The sequence below is a fragment of the Sarcophilus harrisii genome, chromosome 1 (assembly GCF_902635505.1).
Source record: "Sarcophilus harrisii chromosome 1, mSarHar1.11, whole genome shotgun sequence".
Taxonomy (NCBI): domain Eukaryota; kingdom Metazoa; phylum Chordata; class Mammalia; order Dasyuromorphia; family Dasyuridae; genus Sarcophilus; species Sarcophilus harrisii.
In genome coordinates, this window is record NC_045426.1 from 233,427,749 (window position 1) to 233,439,290 (window position 11,542).

Here is an 11,542-nt window from a genome sequence, read left to right on the forward strand (position 1 = left end):
GGATAGGGTTATGATAATCGGGGATGAGAATATTAAATAGTTACCTGAGATCCTGTTCTTTGTAAGAAATTTTGTATTTTAAGATATTTTCTTAGTAGAAAAAAAATTTACAAAAAAGTATTGGAAGTTATGGTGAATATACAAATAATATAGGTAGGGTTTAAACATTTTCTTTTTGCAAACTGTTGGAATCTTTACCAACTGTTAAGTTATTAGAGTTGATAGATACAATAATTATCTAATTTAGCATGGTTCAGTATGATTGAGCTGATCCAAGAGGAGATGTTATGGGTCAGAACTTGAAACAAGGTACTAAGTACAACTGATAGAAACAATGCTCGTGTTCACACCTTTAGAAAGCTCATATAAGCAAGAAGTATTTAAGTACTCATTGGAGTTCACACATTTGGGAGATTTCAGGGTTTAGTATGAGATATCCGAATTCTCACCTCCCTTGAAGTTCTCAGGGTGAGAGAGCACTCTGGCAGAAACCCATAATCCCATTCTCTCAGAAGAGATCATATATAAGAAACAGACAGAGGCTCTCTCTGGAGTTCAGTTGAAAAGATTCAGAGGGGACCATCAAGTCAGTTCAGGAGAAGCCCACTCTCAGAGGTGCAACCAGATTCACTTCATCTCACACCACTGTGGTGGCTGCGCTCCTGCACTTCCCTCACTGAGACCAAGCTCCTCTGAAAGGCTCTCCAGGAAGCTGCCCAGCCCCAGGCAAGGAGGTGCTGGCTGGAGGCTGAAGAAAGCAGAGGCAGAAGCAAGGGACAATCTGCAAGAGCTCTTGGAACCAAGGAGAGAGAGAAGCCTCTAAGAAAACCAACCAGATTATATAGGAAGCAATAAAAGATCTGAACTTTTAGTACCTGGCTGCATTTGGGTGATTATTTACTCTGAACCAAAACTAAGGCTGCCTCCAGAAAACCTCCCCAAGAAACCTGCTCCCAGAGAGAACCATCTTATTATTTTAAAGAAAAAACACCACAGTGAACCCTTTTCATTAGAGAAATTTTTATGTGACCTTGTGTATGTGGGTTATATAAAGTAGGTATATAAACACTTAGTGATAATTATAATTTCATAACCTCTACATTCAGTTAGATCCCCATGGGATCACAAACCATAGTTTAAGAAGTTGAGGTATAGTGGATAAAGTTCTGGGCCTTGGAGTCAGGAAGGCTCATTTTCTTTCTTTTTTTTTTTATTTAATAGCCTTTTATTTACAGGTTATATGTATGGGTAACTTTACAGCATTAACAATTGCCAAACCTCTTGTTTCAATTTTTCACCTCTTACTCCCCCACCCCCTCCCCCAGATGGCAGGATGACCAGTAGATGTTAAATATATTAAAATATAAATTAGATACACAATAAGTATACATGATAAACGTTATTTTGCTTACAAAAAGAATCAGACTCTGAAATATTGTACAATTAGCTTGTGAAGGAAATCAAAATGCAGGTGGGCATAAATATAGGATTGGAATTCAATGTAATGGTTTTTAGTCATCTCCCAGAGTTCTTTCTCTGGGCGTAGCTGGTTCAGTTCATTACTGCTCCATTGGAAATGATTTGGTTGATCTCCTTGCTGAGGATGGCCAGGTCCATCAGAACTGGTCATCATATAGTATTGTTGTTGAAGTATATAATGATCTCCTGGTTCTGCTCGTTTCACTCAGCATCAGTTCGTGTAAGTCTCTCCAGGCCTTTCTGAAATCATCCTGTTGGTCATTTCTTACAGAACAATAATATTCCATAATATTCATCTACCACAATTTATTCAGCCATTCTCCAACTGATGGGCATCCACTCAGTTTCCAGTTTCTAGCCACTACAAAGAGGGCTGCCACAAACATTCATGCACATACAGGTCCCTTTTCCTTCTTTATGATCTCTTTGGGAAGGGCTCATTTTTCTGAGTTCAAATCTGGTCCAAGACACTAGCTGTTTAATTCTGGGCAAGTCACTTAATCTGTTTGCCTCAGTTTCCTCATCTGCAAAATGATCTGAAGAAGAAAATGGTAATCTGCTCCAGCATCTTTGCCAAGAAAATTTCAAACAGTCGTGAAATCTCAAGAATTGAAAATGACTGAACAATAAATTTTTTTTTTTTTAAGACAGTTCTTATAACATTTATTTATTATTATTTTTTTTTTAATTTAATAGCCTTTTATTTACAGGATATATACATGGGTAACTTTACAGCATTAACAATTGCCAAATCTCTTGTTCCAATTTTTCACCTCTTACCCCCCACCCCCCCTAAATGGCAGGATGACCAGTAGATGTTAAATATATTAAAATATAACTTAGATACATAATAAGTATACATGACCAAAGCATTATTTTGCTGTACAAAAAGAATCAGACTCTGAATTATTGTACAATTAGCTTGTGAAGGAAATCAAAAATGCAGGTTGAACAATAAATTGATGAGAAAACTTCAAATCATGCTACGAAGCAGTATAGGATAATGTAATGAGGATAATACAATAGTTGGGAATTATGAGATGAACATTCTAATACCTTAATTCATTTATGGTCTTGAGAAGCCACTTCTACCCAAACTACTAGATAAGCATAAAGGTCCTTCCAACTTTAATGGTCTAAGTTTTAAATTTTATTTTAGATAGGAGGGAGACGAGGGTAACATGAGACCAAAGGGAAGGAAGAACCTTGGGGCAAAGGTGTTTTTGTGAAACTTCTCACATCAGATAGTCATGCATTTCAATTATATGTGGCTTTGCTTATCTAGTCCAAAGAGGTCACAACAAATATAGCAATTGTAAAAGGTCTCTGAAAACAAAGACCAAAAATCAATTCAAAACCAAATGCATTAGGAATCCGAAATGTTTCTGACTGTGTGTGCATGAATGGTGCCAAAGCTACCTTAACTCAGATTCCAGATGAGATCACATAAAACTTTCTCAGGTGTAAAGGGATCATGAGTGTAAAAAGTTTAAGAAACCCTGGTGTAGCCTGGAGTCAAGATGTCAATAAGCATCTGAGGATCCAGTGCTTAAAGTGGAGAGACATAAGTGCAAAGTCTGCCTTGGGCAGTAACTGGCTTTGTGATTGAGCAAATCATTTAACTTCTCACTTTATCAGTAAAATGGGGATAATAGTATATGTCTCACAACAAAAAGAAACATTATATTTAAGGTATTTTTTTAGTAGAAAAAATTACAAAATGCCTATCAAACTTAAAACTCTTAGTCATGGTCCTAATTCTTATGACCAAAGAGACATAAGTAGCAAATCTTCACTGATGGCCTTGGCTTCTCCGGTGATTGTTGGGCCCCTTAATTAATCTTCCTCTATTTCTCAGGTAGAAATAAGAATCTTGGCATGTTGGTCCATAAATCCCATACCTGAATTTTATGAAATGATTTCTCTCACCATCTGAAACAATCAACGGGAGTCAGAGAATGGCACAATGCTACCCAAGTTTCGCCAAACAAAGCCCAGGGTAGATTTAGGATCAAAATGGAGGCATCATCCTATGCAAAAGTCTGATTTTCAAACATTTAAAAAAAATACACAACACAATTCATATTGTCCATAATTTTCTTTGATTATTTAGAGCTTCCATGTTATTGTAAATATTCATTTGCATTATCCTTTGTTGCATGGAATTTCTGGTTCATTGAAAGTTCTTGTAGAATGATTTCCAGGTAATGGAATTCTCATTGTTTTGTTCAGTCTAACTGAAATCTGCCAGTAACTGCTAAAAGATAGAACTAAGTGCTAGTGAAGCTTAGATATGTGTTATTTCTCTCAAGGAGTTTATAGTTTAATGGGGATGAGTTTGAAGAAGCATTTTGGGGGAAAAACCCAAAACTAGTACAAGAAAGTAATGACCAAATACTAGTTAGACCATAGAATATACTGTTTTAAGAATTGAGAGAAAGAGACCAAAGAGCAATCAGAGAAGACTTAGAGAAGGAAATGAGACAAGCTGTGCCTTATTTTTTGTTTGAACAAATGATCTCGAAATTCTCTTTCCTTTCTCTGACATCTTATAATCAACTAGTACCAAGTTTTATTGATTCTGTCTCTAACTTTAAGGAGTAGCTCATCTAGACTCTTGTAAATAGTCTCAAAAAACTCTTCCTACTTCCATTCACTCCTCAATCTAATTCTTCTTGCCACTGTCAAAATAATCTTTCCTGTACATAGAAATGGTCATGTTATTCCTGATCAAAAAATACAAGAAAATCTGTGAAATTTTTGTTGTTCAGTCATTTTTTTAGTCATATCCAACTCTTCATTTTGAGATTTTTTTTGATAAAGACACTGGAATTGTTAACCATTTCCTTCTTCCGTGTGCCCCCTTTTTACAGATGAACAACTGAGACAAATAGGGATTAAGTAGCTTCCCTAGTGTCAGTCAGCTAATAAGTATCTAAGGCTGGATTTGAACTGAAATCCTAACTCCAGACTTAGTGCTCTAAATATGTACTGTGCTACCTAGGGACCCTTTTACACTTTATTCTTTAATATGGGGTGTCGGGGAGTGTTGAAGGTACCCCAGGTGTGTTGGCTTACCAAGCCCTTTTCATTACCTACCTTTGTTGTCCAACTGATCCGCCTATAGCATGCACAGTGGCCATACCTCTGTAAGTCATCTTAAATGGACTAGATCGGGTTGTGGGTGATGACAGGCCTCAAACCTGTTAGAAAAACAGGTGAAGACTTCCCCTGGGAGAATGGTAACGGTTTGCTCCAGCAGCCCCGGAGGTGGTTGGAGTAGGTTTTGTGGGGAAGGGTAGAGTTCGGTGGGACCTTGAAGATGCATCCTGAACCATTGCCAGTCATCTTGGCTTTGGTCCTGCCACTGGATCCTGATGACTTGGAGAGAGTGAAGCTGGAGACTTGGTGCAACTCTGCCTCTGAAATCCAATTCATAAGAAAGTCACGACACCACTTTGGATATCATTGCATCTCTCCAAAATGAAGGACAAACCATTCCCATAGAGCAACGGGCTTGGAGTCAGAATGATCTGAATTCAAATCCAGCCTCACAAACTCCTGTGATCTTGGGCAAGTCACTTAACCTCTCTTTGCCTCAGTTCTTCAACTGTAAAATAGGGACACATTGGAAAAGGAAACGGCAAACTAGTTCAGTTTCTTTGCCAAGAAAACCCCGTGAAGGATCATACATAACTGAAATGGCTGAACAAAACAGCAAACATAAACTCCATCACCTAGCTCCACTTGCCTGCTTCCTGTTCCTCAAACATGACAGTCTCCTGTTTCCATGCCTCAGCTTCTTAATTTCCCTTCCTTCAAGTTAGTTATAATAACCTCTACCTCCTATTATTCAGTTCAAGTGTTCTACAAAAAAAGGCTTTTCCTAATCCTGTGACCATTTCCTCCACCCCAATTCCTACCCCCAGGTGCCAATGTCTTGTCCCCTACTATTACCTTCCACCCTCTCTATATGTTTCTTGTCTATTCCTAAGTTATTTTCATTTGTAACCCATTAGAAGGTTAACTCCTTAAGGGCAGGGACCAGCTTTGCCTTTTTTTAGACCCCCAGTCTAAAGCATATTACCTGGCATGTGTTAAGCTCTTATAAAGTATTTGCTTGAGAATGGGCTAACATTCCAAGATTTTCAGCAGTCTGATATCACTCTCTCTTTCTATCTTTATTTCACCTTACCCACCTCATATTCTGTATTCCAGGCAATGAATCTGCTTTTTTTGCTCCTTGATTCTTTATATCTCCAAGCATTTGTTTAAATGCTTCCTGATGTCTTGAATTTCAGTCCTTCATCTTCATGAGAACACTTTCCCTAATCTCCTTTTTCTTCACTATTAGCAATCTTTGTACTACTTCATAGTACTTTGTACCTATTATTGTTTATTGTTGTTCAGTCATTTCCAATTTTGTCTGATTCTTCATAACTCCATTTTAGAGGGGTTTTTTTTGGCAAAGATACTGAAGTGGTTTGCCATTTTCTTCTCCAACTCATTTTACAGTTGGAGAAACTGAGGCAAACAGGGTTCAATGACTTGCCTAGGGTCACATGGCTAATAAGTATCTGAGACCAGGTCTTTCTGACTACAGTCCCAGCTTAGATAAAGATAGTAGATAGAAATCTACTGAGCCATCTAGATGCTGCTATAGGCATCTCTTTAATACTATTGTATATTGTGTATTTAGATTTTTGTCTTACAAAGATAGGTAGCATTTTTAATACTTTGAAGTTTGCAAAGCCATTTACAAAAATCTTATTTTATCTCCATCACACCCTTGGGAGGTAGATATTATTATCTCCATTTCACAGATAAAGAAACCGAGTCTAGAACAGGTTAAATAATTTACCCATAGTACAAAATGTCTATTGTTCCTCCTTCATTTTCCAAAAAGACCAGTGACATCACAGGTCATGTCTTGACTTGCTCATGAATTGGATTTAAATGAGGCAAGAGTTGCTCAAAAGCATTAGCCTAATTCTTCCTGGATCATCAAAATCCAGTGGAAGGATCAAAGTCAAGATAATGGTCCAGGATTCAGTGCATTATCTTAGCTTCTTTGATGTCTGACCACGCTCTAAATGCTCCACTGTGCCTGCTTCAGTCACCTTCATGGCTACTGGAATAAATTATTCCCATCCAGGAAGTGTCTGAGAATTTGAATTTAGGTCTTTCTCACTTCTAGGATTCCATTCATTACAGCTAAGTGACTGCCCCATTACATTGTAAACTCTAGAAAGACAGGGGTCCGATTTTGTCTAAATTATATATGTCCTAAAGTACCTATGTATTTTAGTGGTCTAGTACATAGTGGTGTACAAATCGTAAGCATTTATTAAGAGACTTGAGACGTAGATAAATAAATGGATGTACAAACACATCCAGCAAGCACTCCCTATAAAGGGAGGGGAGGCCAGAACAGAAAAGGAGGGGTTTTGAATAAGATCTTAGGCTGTGTGGAGGAAGGGAGAAGGACTCTTGCCAGCTCCATCAGGCTGAAGCATTCAAAGGTTTGCTGTTCCCCAGCTCCTTTGTCAGGAAGAGGAGCTGCTCCTTTTCTATCCAGGAGGCAAAATTAGAATAATAGCTGTCATCAAATATGCATTGGATCCAGCAGCAGCAGGCAGCTGCCCAATGACACTGTGTGCTGGTACAGGCCCCTCTGGGATATAGAGCTGTATCCCTGCCAGGTGGCCCTCTCTGGGGGGAGAGGGCCAGGCCAGGGCCCTCAGAGTGCCATGAGAGCAGCAAGCATTAGGGCCGGCCATGTAGTCCCCAGCAGCAGTGGCAAGCTGTGACAGAAAGCAGGTGAGTGGGGGCCCAGAGACCATCCATTTTTAGGTAGCCACACCTTTGATGTCGCACTCCTAGTGGGGATCCTGGGGGAGGAACTGGAATAGCATGGGAAGCTGTATCTACACATCTACTCTGATACATTGGTCAGGGAGAGGGGTTAGGGAAGTAGGACAACCTGTCCATGTACCTCCAGAGCAATCTCAATTTAAAGACCTTCCTTAATAGCATCAGTCTAAGTTGGGGTAGGTTGAAGCAGCTCATGTTACCATTAGGATGGGGGGAAGCAGAGATCGGTGAAAGAATGAGCAGATTCCCACCCTTGAGAAGGGAAGGCAGATTGGATTATCTCACCAAGGTTGGTGCTACTGTTTTTAGGGCTTCCTTCCCCATTTGGGAATAGGAACAACCAAGAACTCTTCTATCCTGGCACTGCTTTTTCCTGGAACCTCTTTGGTAATAAAATCTTAGTGCATAACTAACTCTGATTAATTTGCTAAATTTCTCTTTGGAACTGACCTACCAGTCAATGGCATGCTTTGGTCTCATGGCATATTTTCAATGGATTCTTCCAAATTCCTTTCCTTGATATTTTTCGATATCATTTCCCAACTCTATTTCATATTTGCCATTCTTGTTGCCTATTTTACCTCTTATTTTGTCTATAACCTCTTCCCCTAAATAAATGTATGGTTGCCAAAAAGATTATTTTGTGGAGTATTCACTCAGGGCAAGAACTCACAAGGCAGTCAGAAAAAGTGATAAGAACTTCAGAATTGATTGTATGGTGTGGGAGACACTGGCACAGTGTTGCCCAGCATGGTGTGCCCTCATCAGAGAAGTTGCTGTGCTCTATGAACAAAGCAGAATTAAATTAATTCTCATTTAGCTCAGAGGAAACACAATTTGCACAAAGTTAGAGATTCCATATTACTGTTCTGTAAGAAATGACCAACAGGATGATTTCAGAAAGGCCTGGAGAGACTTACACGAACTGATGCTAAGTGAAATGAGCAGGACCAGGAGATCATTATATACTTCAACAACAATACTAGATGATGACTAGTCCTGATGGATCAGGCCATCCTCAGCAACAAGATCAACCAAATCATTTCTAATGGAGCAGTAATGAACTGAACTAACTATACCCAGAAAAGAACTCTGGGAGATGACTAAAAACCATTACATTGAATTCCCAGTCCCTATATTTATGCACACCTGCATCTTTGATTTCCTTCACAAGCTAATTGTACAATAATTCAGAGTCTGATTCTTTTTGTACAGCAAAATAATGTTTTGGTCATGTATACTTATTGTGTATCTAAGTTATATTTTAATATATTTAACATCTACTGGTCATCCTGCCATTTAGGGGGGGGTGGGGGGTAAGAGGTGAAAAATTGGAACAAGAGGTTTGGCAATTGTTAATGCTGTAAAGTTACCCATGTATATATCCTGTAAATTAAAGGCTATTAAAAAAAAAAAAAAAAAAAAAAAAGTTAGAGATTCCACCCCAAATGTTCATAAGGACCACTTGTGTCCGATCTGTGGCAGAGCACTCAGAGTTTGTATTGGTCTGCTCAGCCACAGTCAAACACACTGAACTCTATTTTAACATAGCGGTGTCATTTTGATCCTCTTAGAGAATGAAGGCAACAACCAACCAGTCTTTTGGGAGAAAAGATATTAGTGTTCTGTAGATTATAAAAACAAAAAAAATCTCTGGCTAATTATGGCTTATCCAAAAGCCTCAGGGAATAGGAACTGTAGTTAAGGGGTCAGGTCAAGAGCATGGTGATGTAGTGAAGAGGGAAGGAGAAGAGGGAATCTTGGTTGTAATTCTAGAGCTGGAAGGGAGATTGTTTAATTGAGTCCCCTAGTTTTACAGATGAGTAAACTGACACCTACAGAGATGAAGCGACTTACCAAGGTCATGATCCAGTTAATGGCTTAGTCAGGACTATATATCAGGTCTTCAGACAGGGCATTCTACCCTCCACACTTGTGCCTTTGTACTGCCTGCCCTCCTCCTAGAATATGCTCTCCCCTCACTTTCATCTCTCAGAATACCTTGTTTTCTTCATGCTTGTACTGCTGTGCCCCCTTTTTTCTTTTTCTTTTTTGCTGAGGTAATTGGGGTTAAGTGACTTGCCCAGGATCACAAAGTTACGAAGTGTTAAGTGTCTGAGACCAGATTTGGACTCAGGTCCTCCTGACTTCAGGGCTGGTACTCTATCCACTGCTCCATCTAGCTAACCCCCCTGTGCCTCTTTCTTGAAGTTTGTAAAGCTTTTCTGGTCTCTCCCCCTTCCCTGAGCTATTAGTGCCTTTGTCCCCAAATCACCCTTCATCTATTTTGTCTGTGTCTACCTATATATATGTTTTTGTTGGCTAGACTATAATCACCTTATGAACAGGGACTGTTGATTTCATTTTTGTCTTTATTTCTCCATGCCCAGAATAGTTCCTGATATATAGGTGCTTAATAAATACTTTGTCAGTTGTGTGATTGATTGACTTTCAGCCTATCAAGAATTTAGTGAGTACTCATGTGCTAGACATCATCCTTTTTATAATTTGTGACTAATGCTTCTCTCTTTTACTCCATTTTTTCCTAGTAGTAGTTTTAGTTTTGGTCCTATTCAGCAACTGTGTCTTAGGAATTATTGGAATGAAGTCTTGGAAGAACTTGGGGTGGGGAGGAAATAGAATAAGGCTAAAGAAGATGGGGCCTGTAACATCCAAGATGCCCCTTTCTTCTCTTTATGATCCACATTGATCCTGATCAAAGAAAGGAGTTGTTAGATTCTGAAAAAATTGACTATGAGTAAGATTGGTGGTAGTGGGACCCAAAGAGAGAGTGGTTGAAGTCTATCTGTGAATCTGTTTGAGAATGTATATGTGAGTGTCTCTGTGAATCATCTCTGGATGTTTCATGGATTAGTCCCTGACATTCTGTGTGTGTCTGGCACTAACCTTTCTACATCTGAGTTCTTTCAATCAATTTATTGACCAACAAACATTTATGGAGATTCTATCATGTAGGAAGCATTGTAATGATATTCCTTTCACTAAACTTAGATTAAGTACATCTGTCTCTGAGAGGTTTTTGGCTAATTCCTCACAGATGCTTAGGGTAGTCTCAACTTTTGTTTTCAGGATGGAAGACCATTGAAATTTCTGTGGGGAAGAGTAAAGTAGTTTGGGGTTTGATAGAATGACAGAAGGGCAGCTAGGTGGCACGGTGAGTAGAGTTGTCAGGCCTGGAATCAGGAAATCTCATCTTCCTGTGTTCAAATCTGGCCTGAGATACTTCCTAGCTGTGTGACTCTAGGCAAGTCACTTAACCCTATTTGCCTCAGTTTCCTCATCTGTAAAATGAGTTGGAGAAGGAAATGGAAAAGTACTCCAGTATTGTTACTAAGAAAATCCCAAAGGGGATCATGGAAAGTCAGACATGACTGAATGACTAAACAACAGAATGATAGAAACAGGCCTAGGGGATGTGCCCTCCCATTCAGAGCTCAAGGATTCATCCTTCACTTTCAGATGTAAGCTGCTAAGATAGACAGAAAGCACCCAATTCTGTCGGGGTGAAATCCCAGATCAAAATCATAGAGATAGAATGTTCTTATTCTTCTTCCCTTTCTGCCTATCTGTCCTCTGGCATAATTCTAGAGCTTGGCGTCCTCTGAGTGCCTGAAAGCTCCTTATGTAATTCAGGTGTAACCCAAATCTTCAGTCTTTCCCAGTGCTTATCCTCCCTACCTCTCGTATGCCTAAATGCTTATTCCCTCTGGGTTGTAACATTTGAGATTGTAAAACCAGCTCTGATATTGATGGAACAGTCTCAGAGACTCTCAGTTGTGGGGAAGAAGCCCTCAACTATTTCAGAAAGACCTTAAAATCCCAGATTCATCCAATACCAGAAAATTGAGGCTCCAGAAAATCCACAGGTAACAGGCATATGCCTAATGGCAGAGGGAGTTAGACACATATATGCTCCTTTGGCTTCCTTCCATAGGGCTGCCATTCTAGGACATGCAGAAATATAACCACAGTGACACAAAAAAGTCTCATAGGAAAAATAATTTTTCTTAAGCTTGGTGGGGAAAGAAGGAAGGAACCAAGCATTTATTAAAGATCTACTATGTGCGAAAGTGCTTTACAAATATTTCATTTCATTCTCACAACAATTTGGGGCAGTGGGTCCTAGAATTATTTCCATTTTACAATTGAGGAAACTGAGGCAGACTAA